Here is a 19,216-nt window from a genome sequence, read left to right as displayed (position 1 = left end):
CGTATTTTAGAATGTATTCCTTTGCATCCGTATTTTAGAATGTATTCGAAATATACCTGGTATCTCAGATATAAATTTCTAATGCGATTCAAATGTGTATGGGATACACAAATTCTCTCGCTCGCCTCTCTTCTTTTAAATATGTATTTCAGAGTGTATCTGGTAGCAAAATTGCATGTATATAGGTGTATCTGACTTGGAATCTGATATGAAATTATTAATCAGCGAGACAATATGCAATTTTTTCATACTATAGAATTAGTAAATATGATAGGAACGGTTGTGTAATTAGGTAGGTTATCCATTATTGACCGACCAACTTATGTGGAGATAGTTTCAAATATATACAATAAGATAATTTGTTTACAACAAATATAGTCATTTTTATTTACATAAAAAATAATAAAAAATAGTCAAAGTTTCAAATATATACAATAAAGTAATTAGTTTACAACAAATATAGTCATTTTTATTTACATAAAAAATAGTTAGAAGTCATAAAAAATATACACTAATTATATATTATGATACACTCAAAAAACTAAATATAGCTTATCTATACATGAGCTATACACTGACTATACATTATGATGCACTTAAAAAGCTGAATATAGTTTAACTATATATGAAGTATACACTGACTATTCAATCCTGACCAATTCAAAATCTCCTCTAAACAATTTTAAATTTTTGATATGAAATCCTTTCAATATTTTGATATATACTTTGCTCAAAATGATTCATACTTGTGGTATGTCAATTTTTTTTATAAAAAGAGGCAACATAGATGCAGAAGAGGAGGAGGAGGAAGAGGAGAAATGTTGCGTTGATTATTTTTTTGATAAATAATATGATGGAACGATTATTTTTCCTAATTTGTGACTACATAGATGGCAAGTAAAGTTTATGGGTTGACGTTCTATATAATTTTTTCATTTATCTACCCAATCCATTTCGGCCCATCAATACTTGAGTTGATATATAACTCAAATTGGTTTATGAGAAATCTTGAGGAGGAGGAGGGGGAGAAGAAGAAGAGAAACGCTATGTCAGGCCAATTTTTTGGGTAAATAGTATGATCGAGCAAATCATTTTTTCTAATTTGTATAAGTTGAGCTAAATAGATGGTAAGCAAAATTTATGAGCTGACATTCTGCATAATTTTTTCATATATTTGTCCAATTCATTTAGCCCCATCAATATTTGAGTTGATATATAACTCAAATTGATTTATGAGAAATCTTGTTAAAATAATTTTAAAAAATATTTTTCTTATTTGATTTGTTATGTATAGACATAATAGGCACTAAAAAAAATAATAAAAGAACAAATCAAGTAATTAAAACTTAGTAAAATTGGGCGAATTTGATATTTTTCCATTTTAAACTTATTTCAACCCAAATAACTTTTGAATAGATTAATAACTCAATTATTTATTAACTCAATCTATTTTTACCCATTCAAATTCAGTTTAATTCATTCATTAGCCACATTTATGCCTACCATACTTGTAGAGATTAGATCAAGCATGGCAAAGAATAATCATAATGCATAGCGTAAGAGCAGAATATGCTGTGTGTCACGAGGCCACAAGTGTAAACTGGTGTGCAGACATCTCTAAAATTTGCTGCATAGATTTATATGTTTGAACCTCTAATAAAATTTGATAAAGTATGCGCCTTTAAAAAACAACATGCATAAAATGTACAAATGTTTTCGATGTCTTCCTAGTTGTTGATCTTTTACTATATCGTATCTCCACATGATAAAACAAAAATAATTGAAGCAACGGTATTAACTTTATAGTACAGTCGACTCCAATTTTAATACGATATTACTGAATATCATACCCAATCGAAATTTGATTTACTGATTATTGAATTAGCGAATAAAACTTTAAAAATTAATATTTCATATTTATTTTAGGGACAAGTTCAAATATATACAATAAACTAATTAGTTTACAACAAATATAGCCATGTTTTATTTACATAAAAAATAGCAAACAATCATAGGAAATATACAATGACATATACAATATAGCGTGCCAAAAGTCATAGAAAGTATACACTGACTATATAATATAAATTACTTATACATGAGCTATACACTGAATACACATTATCATACATTCTATAAATGAAATATACGCTGAGTATATATGAATATACATCGAATATACACCGAATGACCATTTTTTTGTTAATTAAAATGACCGAATGACCATCTTCTGTAATTATCCCTTTATTTTAACTACCTATTATTGAATTATCGAATTTATAATATGAAATTTCCGAACCAAATATCAAATGCCCACTCCTAATAACACTGAGAAACGCAAACAATTTTTTTTAACCTTATTAAAAAAACCGATTCCTTATCTGTTATCCTGACGTCCTGTATGCATGGTTGTTCGAAAATCCCTGTTATTTGTGTAGTAAATTTTTTTTGTTGAACAATGACCATTAGGTAATATTGCTTGAATTTTCATTTCTATTCATAGAGGAATCCACTAAAAGAAATATTCTATAGCTGAATAATGTCTATTCGTAATGCAAACAGTCCGTCTCTTCTAAAACCCCCTTAAAAAAATCAAGGTGAGGGTGGAGTGGAATAGGGTTGGGGGCAGTTCTAAAAGAGATTGTTTTAACTTGATGAACCAAATGTAAACATAAGATTTAATGCATATACAATCATGAGATGTTATAGGACAATAATAATATTAGAATCTTGAATAATGATAATCTCATATAAAAATCGTCGTAAAAAGTATACTTAAAAGCAGAAAATACTATCACGATGCATTAATTTAAATTAGTTTCTACCTTTGTGTCTTAATCTTATGTTACCACAATCGTCAGTGAAGGAATTTTATCGAAAATATGTTGTAACCCTAATGAACGAAGGAAGGACCAATTTATAGAGGTTGAGACTTTACCCGATACGTCCAACAAGTAATCGATCTAACAATTAAGATTTGTTCTTCATAAAATATTAGTTATGAATATTTTAATAATTGGACCACACATAAAATAATAAGAAGTCTAACATTTTCACACTTGGATCAATAGCCACGTAACACTAATATTTAATATATTCATTAGTTGCGCATAAAACAAATCTCTTCTATAAAGTCCATCATACTTATCATATTATGACAAATCATTAATGCGAGTTATGGAGGTTATACACATTTTTGCACTACATATTCTCTTTCATATACTATAACATTAGCAACTTACATACCAAGTTAGCTATTAAAACGTTTAACATTATGGTCCATACTCTCATTGAGACTTATACTATAATGTGTACACCCTTATGATAAATAGAATCCATTAATGTTATTAGAAACACATAATCGAGCTTAGAGTGTGAAAATATCATAAGCACACTAATCATAAGTACAATCAAGATTCATTATATGTACTTATTCTTTAAATGTCGTTGGTTGCAGCTTTCATGAATAAATCTACAATCATGAAATCATTTTAATTGGCACCCTTTATTTTTGAATCTTTTTTTTGTTGACAAAATATTTTGTTTTATAAGTTTGGTACCTTTAAAGTATTTATCATTCTTAGAAAAGTAATCTATCTATACTATATTAAAAGCATGAAGACTTTTAAAATCTTGAATGAACTTTTTATCCATTATTAAAAGATTTCTGCAATAGACGAAACTGTCATTTACTATTGTCCTTAAATTATTTAAGAATTTTTTTATTTATATTAATTCTTTGTTTAATTAGTTGGTAAAGAAAAATTAAAAAAGAGTCAGATAATTAATCCTATTAGGAGTCAAATAGTTGTTCAATTATGAAAACCTATTATCGTCCAATTTCTCTCTCTTTCACATGTGACAACATTTAGTCTAAACAATTAGTTGAAAGAAGAAAACAATAGTTTCTATATATTTTATTGCTTTCTTTAAGTGATTTAGGGGATCGACATTGTATTATTCTTCTTTTTCAATACTTTTGATTTGTTATAAAACCTTTTCTAATGTTGTTCTTGTTGCAGAAAAGAAGATTGGAAGGCAAAGATAAGAGAATCAGCACACAAAAAAGGTACGCCTATTGTTTAGTTCTTAGTCTTCCATCTAGCAAGGGTTAGTTCTCTCTCTTCATCTTTTTCTGTCTCATTGTTTTTCTTAACTAGAGACGCATGATAATTTATTTGCGGATTTTTGATTTAACAATTGTAAATATTTTGTTACTTTTTTAAGGTAGAATAAATAAATATGTCCTTTTAACTTGATCTCATTTCACATTTATGCCCTTCAACTTTGGATGTGCATAAGTAGACACTTAAACTTGTATAAAATTGAACAAGTAGACACACATGTCCTACGTGGCACAATACACGTAGAACGCCATGTAGGACACAAAGTTGTCATGTAGGACGAATATGTCTATTTTGTTCAAGTTTTAAATAGTTAAAGTGCCTACTTGTGTACTAGAAAAGTTAGAGGTCATAATTGTCCGCTAAAGCCAAGTTAAAAGTCATATTTATGTATTATGACTTTTTTTAACCTATAATTGCTATTAGTATTAGTATTCTTGATGTAAAATTTTCTACTTTTTATATCAATATTTATTTTTTTTTAATTTTTTTTTATAACATATAATTTATTATAGAAGTTCATAGTTTTATATATCTATCTATCTATCTATACTATATTAAAAACATAAAGGTCCTAAGAAATGTTGAGTGATCTTTTTGCCTTTTATTAAAAGACCCCGTTTTAAATAAAATTGTCTTTTCACTTTTTCTCTCAAATTATTATTTAATTTTTCTTTATATATTATATATTAAAATATATGAAAAGTGGTAAGAGCAAAAATTACATATTCTTAGTACTTGAAGTTTTTAGCTACGATATTTCAACTAATTAAGAAGTCCTAACGGGTACCAACTACCAACAATCAACTAAGAAGTCCTAACCGGGTACAAACAACTCTACTTCTAAAGATATAATTTATTTGTTTGTTTCTTTTAGATATATTGTTCTTTATTGTTAAATTTAGAAAAAAAATTTATGATGATATTTAATTTTCTTGAATGTGTATTGATTGTATAAGGATCTTGATGATCAATAAAGATGGAAACATGTAACATATTTTTGAAGGTGGATTAAATTTTTAGAAGGAGATTAGATAAGACAGATATAAGGTTATGGAGGACAAAAATTATAATAGGGAATATGTATTAGAGGATTGTCTTGCTTGTCCTTTCATATTAATAGTTGTAATATTTCTCAGTTAGTTTCTTGTCCTTCAAATTCTATTAGTATCTCATGTACTTTGAGTATTGCACTATTTTACTGTAAATATTGTTCTTTTTTAGGATGTTTTGTCATTTTTTATAGTATTTTATCATTATTTCTTTTTCATCAATTTTAATATACTTTTCTTTGAGCCAAGGATAAATCTCAATATTTCATGATTTATCTAAGGGATAATTTCCTTTAATTAATATTAAGTTGATTGGGTAGTTATTACTCTTTAACCAAATGATATATAAGTTAATTGTTTTATGGATACTAATGTATACCATCGGAGTGCTGAGTAAGGCATCTCTTTTACATGATTGATTGGTGAAATATCTTATGGTCTATTGTCGTATGATATATAATCAAATGTCCAATAGTCAATATAAATAGTGCTTATCTTCTAGAATTTGGTTATTGAAAAGTGTCGAATATAAAAATTAGTATTGTACTATTTGTGGTGTAAAGACTTTTGTTCGTAGAGATTTGGATTTTTTTTCCTTATGAAAGATGATTTCGGAATTATTTTTACCAATTAATGTTACTTATGTGGAATTTTTAAAACTAAAATAATTTCAGTCAAAGGAGTTAAACACTTTTATAAAAGAAGTCAATATTGTACATTATTTAGGACTTTGAAATTGATTAAAGTCTTTATTTGATAAATTTTTGTTAATTTTGAAAGTTTTGTACTTAATAATATAACGTATATACAATATTTTTTTTATATATATTTATTATTAATTAACGCGATACACAGATATAAAGCACGTATCCTTGACTAGTACTGTAAAATAACCACCAAAAATTTCAACGACTTGGTAATGACCTTGACTCAAGTTCTCAGACAAAATTCTGTAGTCACAACACTTGAATAGTGATCAAATATAATGTCATAATTTTCAGTTTCATATTCGATAATATGACAGTTTATTTAATATTACCACAACACTGCTCCTTCCCATGATAGAAATAAATAACTAAGTTTGAACTTTAACTGATAAAATATTTGATAAAATCTGAATCTAAGCATCTGATCAAACTTTTATTATATTGGATATCATAAACATAAACATTTGAGACTTATTACGCTTTTCTTACAATTTCTGCATGAATGTTTGATATATATTTTATTTGGGTAAAGAGTTGTCTTACCTATCAATGAGATAGTGTAGGTTTACTTTTGATTTTTAGGTCATGCTAGGTCGCAACTTCATTAAAATTTGTTCGAAGTTTGGTCTTGTTAAGTCTGCAATTTCAATTAAAAATAAAAGTCTGAAGTAGAACTTGATAGGCTATATCTTCAGTAAAAACTGTCTGAAGTAGGCCTTACCCAGGCCACAACATTAGTCAAAGATGTCAGATAATCGGTGTAAGACCCCAGAAGTTGGAAAGTCGAAATAGAAAGGAAAATGTTGCAAAAACTTGCTGGTGCAGGTTCCTACAAGTTGACTTACGGGCCGTAGATGGACCTATGAGCCGTAAGAAGGCAGTCACAAGTTGACCCTGGCACTTGGAAGGAAATGGGAAGTTGGGAAAAATTGGACGAGCTTTATGTACGGTCCGTATAAGGACCTATGGACCGTAGATGACACTTGTAAGTGGGTCCTCAAGGTAGGCTAATTATAATGGCTCAGAATAGTTCCTACGAACCAACAGGATAGTCCGTGATGATCCTACAATCTATAGGTAGAGGTTACACGTGTTAGGGCAGAAATAATCAGGTGTCATGCGAAAGCTAACAAAGCAAACATTGAATGACCATGAGTAAGAAGACAAACGAGAAATATATCAAAAAGAGAACAAACATTTAATGTGGTTCGGTCAACCGACCTACATCCATAAAAGAAGATGAGCAATCCACTATAAATATGATAGTACAAAGTATCGAGAGAAATAACCTCACACAATTCACTTGGAGTACAAAGAGGTTCACACAAGTGTTAATGTAACACTTGTGTCTCACTGATTTTCCCCTACATAGAACTCTCAAATCCCCCTAGAACTACATTGTGAATTCTACTATGTTAGAAGGAATGAACCTCTATTTATAGAGTCATAAACTTTTTCCTACAAGAAAAATGACTAGCCAAATATAGAGACTTTATATTTTCCTTTAGGAAAAAGAAAACCCAATTATACTACAAAAGTCAGGGCAAAAACTCAAATTCAGAGATGATTTTTGGGGATTTTGGAAGTTGGCAGGACGAACCCCTTTGACGACCCGTAAGGATTTCTAAGATCCGTAGTCATAAGGTCAAGTTCAATTTCCAGTAGCTACTATTTTGGGTGTACGGTTTCTAAAGGAGAGTCCTACAACTCGTAGAACAACTATGACCCATAGGACAATAGTCGTAGGAGTTGGGTTAGTTTTTGGGCATGGGTTCTACAAACCCTTTTGATGGCTCGTTTAAAGATGTATGACCCTTAGGTCCCATTCGTAGGTCACTTCGGTAGTTTTAAGTCAGGATTATTTTGGACAATTTTCTTTCGTTTAGCTCCTAAACTATGTTGTTTTGAACTATTTTGGGGGTCCTATAACTATCCAAACCCTTCAAATACTCCCCATTCCCTCCTAATCTCCTTAAATCACCTAAGGCATCAAGGATTTTCTCCTAAGGTTTCTCATCCAAATCAAGCTAGGGTTTCAAACTTCAAGTCCTCCAAACCCTTCAAATACTCCTCATTCTCTCCTAATCTCCTAAAATCACCTAAGGCATCAAGGATTTTCTCCCAAGGTTTCTCCTCCAAATAAAGCTAGGGTTTCAAGCTTCAAGTCCTCCGATCTGCATTGCTTTTAGGATCTTGATTATCCAAGTATGTGAGAATTCACCAATGAATTCCTTTCATCCATTAGGTCCCAAAAGATCTCAGCTCTTCAAATTTAATTTCATCTAATTCAATGAGGGTTTCATGTCAATTCTTCACGGGTCCTTTCTATTATTCAATTCGTGATATTCTAGTTTATTATGCATGAATTACTAAGATACATGAGTTCCAATTGATTTCACATGGACCCATGCATTATCTCTATAATTTTCAATATGAACTATGAATTATGATCATGAAATTGATGAAAGAATTATGCATGTTTTACAAAGATGATGAATTATGTTTCAAGGATATTTTCAAGTACATATCAATGAATTGTGAATGGTTTTCTCACACAATAAATAAAATCATGATTTATATGCTTAGAAAGGTAAGTGTCTATATGAATTATGTTATGAATCATGATTTGAAAGGAGATACTCTTGTATGATTTTTATGATGCAGATTGGTATATGATTATTGCCTTTCCTAATGTTATGTTGATAATTGATTTTTATCTATTCCATTAGGATTTGACTTAGCACCGAGAGGGTTTGAGGTGGAGGCTTGATAAGAGAGGCTCTAGTAGCAACCTCTAGTCCCAAACTATGCGCCCTTGTAGGATTGTCTTAATTGACTTAGCTAGTGAATCCATAAATAGTTCATGATAATGATACAAAGTATACCTTGGTAAGTAGCCTCTCATTTTTTGGTGTAGGAGTTACATTAGACTCCATGTTATAGCTCACATAGTTTTATTGTTGGTTACGGTCCATATCCCACAAAAATGACTATATTTTCTTACAAGCTTTTAATGATGCATTGACCTTATCTCATGATTTTATGATTTACTTCACATTTTTCAAGAAATTGTGGTCATGAATCTCATGTGGATGCTTATTATGTACTCTGTTCACGTTATGCATATTTTTGACATACTTTGTATATTCCACGTACTAATGCATACTTTTGCCTATATTTTTTCATAATATAGGTCACGACACTCCCACCCATTATCATGGCTAATACCGGTCCTACTCAAAGTTTATTATTTTTGGTGAGTTTCCATAATTCGAGGGTGAACCTGTTATGTTCTTTCTTTAATTTCAGACTTAAGCATGCAAGGCTGCCAAAACAGGCCGGTTAGATTGGCTCGGTTGAAACTGAGGGTGGGACCTACCATAATTGTCACGACCCAAGCCTAGGGCCTAGACGTGACATGGCGAATGAGGAACCCGAAAGTACCTCAAACAAGCCTCTTAGCATTCTTTTAGCCTTTCATAGGTAATGATGATAAATAAACAAGCGGAAATCATAATAAATCTTCAACTTACATATGTCCAACAATACCTCTAACTATTAGATTTAATGGGGCTAAGACAAGTTCCTAGCTCACCCTCAATCATAATAGAAGAAATGCCATAATAAAATATCTTAACATATCATAAGCTAGAAAGATAAAGGAGTATTGTTCCTGGAACATGGGAACTCACCAAAAGTAGTCTTCAATGGAATATCAACTAGCCACGTGGAGGAGAACGAGGAGGAGCACCGATCCCTACATGGTGATATCATGTAGGCAAAAGAGTATGCGTTAGTACTTTGAATGTACTAAGTATGTAAGGATGCATGAACATTAAGGAAACATTAAAACATTTATGTAATATGGAACATAATTTAATGTATGCATAATAAATCATATAGATATCCTTTAAAACATTCATTTTGTGGGAAATTAACCATAACCGACATTTAAGACCATGCGAGCTATTACATGGAATCCAACATAACCCCCTACGTTGGCCGGGGAGACTACTTGCCGGGTAGAACTCCGTCAACTTCATTCGTTTCTTTAACTTTAACTTTTAGGGCTATTTATGGATCCATTAGCCTAAGCCTACAAGGGCTCCTATGTTGGCACATAGTTAATGAGACAAGGGGTTGCTACTAGGATTCTCTTACCGAATCCCACCTCAATGCCTCATTCGGTGCTAAGTCAATCCCACAGAATAGTTTAATACTTCAAAATATTCATAGCATATAACTTGAGAATTCAAACATCATATTCGGTAGAATAGCTCATTAAAACATTTGATAATTCAAATATGCAAGAATTGTCCTTATTGCATAAAGAATCCATGATTCATATCATTTCATCATTCTTTCATTTCATAAGACTCCCTTTTTGATCATAGATATTGCTTTCATAAATATTTATTTGGAGTCAAAGCTTTCAAGTCAAACTTTGTTAAAAATATAGTAAAACTAGGTGGGTTAAAATCATTTCAACTTGCAAATATATATGTAAATAAATATACATAAATACTTTGAAATCCATTAATTAAAAATCATGATTTAAACAACCCACCATGAATTTCAAGAACCTTTAAATAAAAGAATTACTTGTAAACCATCAATTAATACATATGAAATTATGTTGCATCAAAATAGAGCAATAATCATTAGTTTAACCATGATTCATACTATTAAGTAAAATTAAGAATTAACATAAGAAAATATTACTTGAAATCAAGATATTTAATTGAAAGAGTTTTTGGACTACATGGGTGGAAGAACCCATGGATAAACACCCACATAACATAGAGTAAAGCTTAAAGAAAATAAATATAATTTATCATATAATCAAAATAATTTAGACATGAGAGTGAAATGAATACTCTCATTGAAATCTTACATACCTGGAAACCGAAGCTTTAGTTGGTACCGGAAGACTTAATGACCACTCTTGAGTCCTAGCTTCTCTCCTTGCCAGAACGTTTTGTGTACTACCCGGAATATATGAATTACCGGAATAGTATTTCTTCACTACTAAGAACTAAAACTATATTTGAGAATGTGTAAAGAAGTGTATAGAGAGAAGATTTGCTTGAGAAAGCTTGATGAATAAAATGAGGAAATAAGGTGGGTATTTATAGGTGGGAAAGATGACCTAACAATAAATAAAATAATTATAAATAAAAATCTGAAAATTTAGTGGAATATATTGATGTCATGGATGATGTTAAATGAAGGACAATTTATGTCATGAGTGATGTCAAATGTATCTAGATCTTTCTATGGTAGGTGAAATGAGTTATCTTTGACAGAATACTCTTTTTGGGAGCTGCGTTTGAATAAGATAAATTTCTTATTAGGATTTGGTGTCTTCATAAGAATTGTAGATATGGAAGTCTAGTTTCATGTCGTTCAAGAATCAACCAATGTGAACCTGTTATGTTCTTTTTTTAATTTCAGACTTAAGCATGCAAGGCTGCCAAAACAGGCCGGTTAGATTGGCCCGGTTGAAACTGAGGGTGGGACCTACCATAATAGTCCATACCCTTAGAGCAGGACCTGTTGTAGCTGCCTTGATATCGAGACCGCTTATTGCTGACCCCTTGGGCTTTGCTATATATGTGGTCCGTGTACGGGCATGATCAACTACGTTAAGAAACGAGTGGTCTGCTGAAGCTATGGGCTCCGTCTCAATCCTCAATTGGAACCTCAACTAACACATAAAATAACTAACTCTCTCATCCTCAGTGGGCAATATCATAGTGGCATGGCGGAAGAGCTCATGAAACCTTATTTTGTACTCTGAAACAGTCATGGATCCTGACTATAACTTTGAAAACTGGGTACAAATCCTATCCCTGACGCTCCGCATAATATAATTGGATAAGAAAGCATATGAAAACTCATTCCATGACACTGGAGGCTACAAACTTGCCTGGTCTTTAAATATGAGCACCACTACTGCCTGGTCGGCCTAAAAAACCGATGAGTGGTGAAGTCGGCTCCTTTAAACTCACAAGACTTGACTAAAACTACTCTCGGTAGGTTATAAGAAACTCATGGTATCCTCCCCAATCACTCCAAAAAATCTCGATGGCAACTCTCTTTGAAACACCCGAGCATCTTCTGCTACCGTAGAGGCATGGTCCTATCTGCTATATCTGGCTGATTAAAAATGGGGGCTGGTTGCGATTGAACATTTAGAGCCACTACTGCAGGCTGACCCTGCGGTACCGGCATGGCTGGGGCTGATGTGAGGCCCCAAAAATTTAAAAGTTGGAATGTAGAAATTAAAGAAGGAAAAACTTAGAAAAATAAGGCTGATGCTCGCCAAAATAGACTTGGCAATTCGCCGAGTGGGTTGGGCGCTCGCCTAAGGGCTCAAGAGCTCGCCCGACTGTTTTGAAAATTTGGCTCAGTAGACAAGGACTTTGGCGAGAAGAGAGAAAATTTGGTGACTCGCCAAGTCGGCTAGGAAAGCAAGGAGACCTCACCAAAAGGTCCTGAAAGTATTGCTCATAAAGTAGGAAAGATGGGCGAGAATGAAATGGTTTGGATATTCACCAAATGTGATTAGAGAGCTAAGTATTCTCATTAAAAGGTTCAAAGAAATTGATAGGAATGGGGAGAGTTTGGGCGAAGGAATAGCCATTTTGGCGACTCGCCGATAGGGTCAACAAGCTAATATGAACTCGCCAAATGTTTCAAATATTTTTCCATCAAAACTCAAGGAAAGTTGGCGAGTAAGTCATGACATCGGTGACTCGCCGATCAGGACAGCATGCTCGATCGATCTCACCAAATAGACTCTGCCAGTCATTTAATGAGGGTAATTTCATCCTTTCTGACTCATTTAGTCCCTAAGCTATGTCATTTTGAACCTATTTCTAAACCTATAACTACCCAAACCCTTTGAAATTTCCTCATTCCCTCTCCAACCACTCTATGAAATAATTTTCTCACTAGAACCCTCTCCCAAGAAATTTCTTCTTTTCCAAGCTAAGGATTCTCAAGGTTAAGTTCAAGTCTCCTAATTTTAAGTGAATCTAGGTCTTTGATTAATCGAGGTATGTGGTAATTCATCCATGGATTCTTTCCATCCATGGAGTCCCAAATATTTCTCCCTATTTTCCATCAATTTTAATTCAATGATTCTAGGGTTTTGATTAATTTGCATTGGGTCGATTTAATTATGATTTCTTTCTTTGAATTAATTATGCATGATTCAAGTTTAATTGCATGTTTTCGATAGATTTTTCATGGACCCATGCATTATGCTATTTTCAAAGTATGAATTTATGAAAGTTGATCATGAATTGTTGAAAGGTTTACGAATGATTCACAAATGATTCATGAAAGTAATGAATGATGTTTCCAAGGATGTTTCAAGTAAGTATAAATGGTTGTAAATGGATTTCTCACACATTCATGCAAGGGTGAAAGGTTGCAACACAGATTTATAAAGATGAAAGGTTTTCTCATACTAGTGTGAATCATGATGTTAATGAGCTACTCTTGTAACTATTTTATGATGTGGATTGGTACGTATTCTGGCCTTTCCTAATTTTATTAATGACTATAATTTATGAATTTCGTTTGGATATTAACTAAGAACCGAGAGGACTTTGAGGTGGAATTGCAGTCAGAAAGCTCAAGTAACAACCCAAGGGAACTCTAGTAGCAGCCTCTAGTCCCTAACTACATGCCCCCGTAGGTTTGCCTTAATTCGCATAACTAGTGGATCCATAAATAGTTCAATATTAAATGATGTTCTCACGGAATCTACCTTGGTAAGTAACCTTTGTCTTTTTGATGTGGGAGTAACACTGGATTTCATGTTATAGCTCGCATGATCTTAAATGCCGGTTAAAGGTTATATCCCACAAATGAACTATGTTTTCTTTTGATGAGCCCTTATGATGATTTCAAATGATGCATTGGCCACATGTTCCGACTTATGATTTCAAATCTCATGCTTTTAAATAATTGTTAGTCTTGCATCACATGTTTTATGCTCATCATACTTTCATGTCTACATTATATATATTTCTCACATACTTAGTACAGTTCATGTACTAACACTTACTTTTGCCTACATTGTATTATAATGTAGGGCTCGATGATCATCACGCTCACCCCACTTGTGGGTAGCTATTGAGTTACTATTTCATTGTTGCTGAGTCCTTATGTTTTGAGCAAGCAACACTTGTGCTTTTCTCTATATTTCCATGACTTTTATTCTTTTTGTTTTAGTGAGATAGGAACTTGTCCTAAGCCCTATCTAATAGAAGTGTAGGTATGTTTAGACATTAATGAGAATGTACTCCCCTTAATTTTGAGATTTTACTTTTTGAGACTTATCTTCTGCACTACGATCTTATCGATGACTTTACTTACCTTATGTATGCGATGTATGTTAAGAGGATTGGTTGGAGTTTCTCGGGATTTTAATCTCCGTGTCACACCTAGTGCTTAGCTTGGGTTGTGAAAAACTTACTATCATAGCCTAAGGTTTAAGGTTTACTAGAGAGTCTAACATTCTGCGTCAAGTAGATTCTTGTTTATAGGTGTGAAACGCACTACATCTATGAATAAAAGGATACAAGGTGTTTAGGAAACTTCACTTCTTTCCTCATTCCTATGTCATGCGATAGAGCTGAAATCTAAGGCTTTTCCCTCTTACTCTCTTTGTGATTATAGAACCATGACTCCATGAAGAGCCCCCGTGAGAAGAAAAGTTGAAGAGGAGAAACAAGCTCTAAATGACCCATTGGCCAAGCAAGTGTCACATGCCAAGTTTAGGGTGGCTTTCCAAGTGCTTGCTAAAGTTGTGTCCGCACAAGCTAATAGGGAAGTTGTTGCTCCTGTGAACCTAAATGTGGGTACAATGGAAACAAGAGTTTGTTATTTCATGAGAATGAGTCCACCAGAGTTTCATGGGTCAAAAGTGGACAAGGATCCGTAAGATTTGTAGAAAGCCTACACAAAATCATAAAGATTATATGATTTAGCCCGGTAGAGAAATTGGTTTGATCAATGGAAAGGTGAGCGAGTTAGAGAAACAGGTCCTATTTCTTGGAAAGAGTTCAAAGGTGTTTTTTAACCATTTCATCCCCCTTGATTTAAGAGAGGCTAAAATTAAAGATTTCATCAACTTGAAGCAAAGAAACATAAGTGTGAGAGAGTATGCCCTCAAGTTCACACAATTGTCAAAGTACGCCCCATCCATGGTATCCGACTCCAGAGCTCACATGAGCAAGTTCATATAGGGTGTTTCAGACTTGGTGTACATAGAGTGAAAAACTGCCATGCTAATTAAGGAATTGATATCTCAAGGCTTATGACTCACGACGAGCAAATTGAGGAGGAAAATCTTAGGGAGAAGGCAAGGGAGTCCAAGACGGCAAGGACTGATGGTGGTGACTTTTCACACTCTAGGTCCAAAAATATGGTCATCCTTAATTTTGCCAAAAATTCTCTCATCAAAATTCTTCTAACACTCCCACTTCAAAGTTAAACAAGGATAGGATGTCCAACCCTAAGGTTCAAGGAGAAGTTCTGAGTGGTCAAGCCATTTCTGCATGTAAAAGGTATGAAAAGAACCATATCGAGGAATGCTTGGTTGGATCTGGAGCATGTTATGAGTATGGAAATATGGGTCCCCATGCAGGGGAGTGTAGAGATGGTTGACCCCAAACTCAGACTCAGACCACAGGCCGACCAGTTCAATAGAATACTACTATATGTTCCAGTGGCGGTCAACACCAAACTGGATTCTATGCTCTTCGAACTAGGTAGGATTTAAAGAAGTCTCCCGATGTGGTTACTAGTATGTTGTGGGTCTTTCACTTTGATGTTTATGCATTGCTTGATCCCAGAGAAAATTTGTCTTTTTTACTCCTTATCCTCCTATGAAATTTGATGTTAGCCCTGAGATCTTGCTAGAACCTTTTTCAGTCTATACCTCTATTGGTGAGTCAATTTTGGATAAAATAGTCTATAGAAATTGTGTAGTATCAGTTTTTCACAGAGTTACTTCATGTTATCTAATAGAGCTTGATATGATTGATTTTGATGTTATCCTTAGTCTGAATTGGCTTCATGCATGTTATGCTTCCATATGTTGTAGAACCTATATGGAAAGGTTTTAGTTTTCTAATAAGCCAGTCCTAGAATGGAAGGGTAATAATTCCATGATTTAAGGTAAGTTTATCTCGTGCCTTAAAGCTAGGAAAATTATTTCTAAAGGTTGCATTTATCATCTAGTAGGTTAGGAATACAAATTCTGAAACTCCTACTCTTGAGTCAATTTCGATTGTTAATGAGTTTCCATAAGTATTTTCTGATGATCTTCCAAGTATCCCTCTGAAAAGAGAGATAGACTTAGGTATAGATTTTCTCCTCAATACCCAATCTATTTCTATTTCTCCTTACCGAATGGCTCCGACAAAACTGAAGGAGTTAAAAAATTAGTTAAAAGATTTGTTGGATAAAGGCTTCACTATACCGAGTATCTCTCCATGGGTGCTCCGATTTTCTTTGTTAGAAAGAAGGATGTTTCTCTCCATATGTGTATTGACTAACAATAATTGAACAAGGTCACAATTAATAATAAGTACCCCATTCAAGAATTGATGACTTTTTTGATTAACTTTAAGGTGCAAGCTACTTTTCAAAGATTGATTTTCGCTCGGGTTATCATCAACTTTGAGTAAGGGAATGTGACATTCCAAAGACAGCTTTTAGACCTCAGTATAGTCACTTTGAATTTTTGGTTAGTTCTTTTGGACTAACGAATGACCCTGCAACTTTTATGGATTTGATAAATATAGTGTTCAAGCAATACTTGGATGCGTTTGTTGTTGTATTCTTTGATAATATATTGATTTATTCTAGGAGTGAGGACGAGCATGCTGATCATTTGAGGATTGTCTTACAAATGCTCAAAGACCATCAATTATTTGCTATTAAAAAATATGAGTTTTGGTTGAGGTCGGTTGCTTTTCTTGGACATATTATGTCCGATGAAGGGATTATGGTTGATCCTAAGAAAACTAAAGTAGCAAAGAATAGGCCTAGACCTTTGTCTTCTTATGATATTCGAAGTTTCTTGGGCCTAACTGGTTATTATAGAAAGTTTATTAAAAGATTATCTTCCATTTCATCTCCCTTGACTACTTTGACTAAGAAAAAAGTGAAATTTCAATGGTCCAAGATATATGAGAAAAGCTTCCAAGAGTTGAAAGATAGACTCATTTCCACTTCAGTGTTGACTCTGTCAAAAGGGTTCAACGAATTTGTTGTGTATTATGATGCTTCAAGGGTTGGTCTTGGTTGTGTTTTGTTGAAAAATGGTAAAGTAATAGCCTATGCTTCTAGGCAACTTAAGATGAATGAAAAGAACTATCCGACTCATGACTTGGAGTTAGCAGCAGTTGTGTTTCCTTTGAAGATTTGGAGACACCAATCATAAGAGTTTGCAATATGTGTTCAATCAAAAGGACCAGAGCCTTCGGAGATGGCTTGAGTTGTTGAAGGACTATGATATGAGTGTGTTATACCATCTGGGTAAAGCAAATATGGTTGCCGATGCTTTTGATAGATTTTCCATGAATAGTATTATCCATGTTGAGGATGAAAAGAAGGAGTTGATCTGTGCTCATAGACTAGCTCGTTTAGGTGTTCACTTGGTTGATCCATAGGATGGTGGAATTGTTGTCCAAAATGGTTCTAAATTGTCTTTTGTAATGGATGTGAAGGCAAAGCAAGATAATGAAGCCAAGTCTGGTTGAGTTAAAGAAAGTGGTTTTCAAAAAAGCCATTGACACTTTCTCCCAAGAGGGAGATGATGTGCTTATATATCAAGGTCAATTGTGTGTTCTTAATGTTTATGGATTGAGGGGAATAATACTTTCCAAACCTTATAGTTTGCGGTATTCTATTCATCCAGGTTACAAAAAAATGTATTGAGATTTGAGGGAAGTGTATTGGTGGAATGACATGAAGAAGAATATTGCGGAGTTCGTGGTTAAATGTCCTAATTGTCAACAAGTAAAGCTTGAGAATAAAAAACAATAGGTTTATCTCAAGACATTGTGATTCCTACTTGGAAATGGAAAGACTTAAATATGAACTTTATTAGAAGTTTGCCTTGTAGTCAAAGTCAACATGATTCAATTTGGGTGGTTGTTGATTGAACGACTAAGTCAACACATTTCCTTCCCGTTAAGACTTTCTATTCGGTAGAGGATTATAATAGACTTTACATTTGTGAGTTGGTTAAGCTTCATGGTTTTCTGTTATCTATCATTTCGGACCGAGGTACTCAATTTACATCTTAGTTTTGAAGGTCATATTAAAAAGGTCTTGGTACTCAAGTTAAGTTGAGCACAACTTTTCACCCTCAAACTAACGGCTAAGCCGAGTGTACTATTCAGACTTTGTAAGATATGTTGAGAGCTTATGTAATTGACTTTAAAGTCTATTAGGATTAGCACTTTGTATTGATCGAGTTTTCTTATAACAGTAACTAGCATTCAAGTATTCAAATAGCTTAATTTCAGGCCTTATATGGTAGGAGATGTGGATCTCCTATTGGTTGGTTTAAAGTTGGTGAAGTTGCCTTGATAGGATCTGAGTTGGTGCATGAGTCTATGGAGAAGGTTAGACAAATTAAGGAAGGACTAAAAACTACCCAAAGTCGACAAATGTCCTTTTGGATGTGAGGAGAAGGGAACTTGAGTTTGAGGTCTATGATTGGGTTTACTTGAAAATCTCACGCATGAATGATGTGATGCCTGTTTGCAAGAAGGGGAAGCCTAGTCCCCGATACGTAGGCCCATTCCAAATTTTGAGGCGGTTTGACAAGGTGACATATGAGTTGGACTTACCTTCGGTGTTGGCATCGATATATCTGGTGTTTCATATTTCATTGTGTAAGAAGTGTGTGGGTGATCCTAGATCAATTGTGCCTCTAGTGAGCATTGGTATGAAGGAGAGTTTATCCTATTATGAAGTTCAAGTTGAGATTCTAGACCGGCAAGTTTGAAAGTTAACGAACAAAGAAGTTGCATTCGTTAAAGTGTTGTGGAGGAAACTAGAAATTGAAGGTGCTACATGAGAGGCCGAAGACAATATGATGTCTCGATATCCTCCTCTCTTTCCTTCTATTACAAGTTGACATATTAAGTTTATTCATGACTCACTATCGCGAATTCCTAAGTATTAGCTTTTCCTTGTCTTTTATATGCTTGTAGGTTCATGAAATTGATTTCTAAGTCATGTTTTAGCTTGGGATTGAATATTCCATGTTTTTTGCATTTGACTATGTTATTTCATT

Source organism: Solanum dulcamara, chromosome 6 (assembly GCF_947179165.1).
Source record: "Solanum dulcamara chromosome 6, daSolDulc1.2, whole genome shotgun sequence".
In the NCBI taxonomy this organism is placed as follows: Eukaryota; Viridiplantae; Streptophyta; class Magnoliopsida; order Solanales; family Solanaceae; genus Solanum; species Solanum dulcamara.
Note: the sequence above shows the minus strand (reverse complement) of the source record.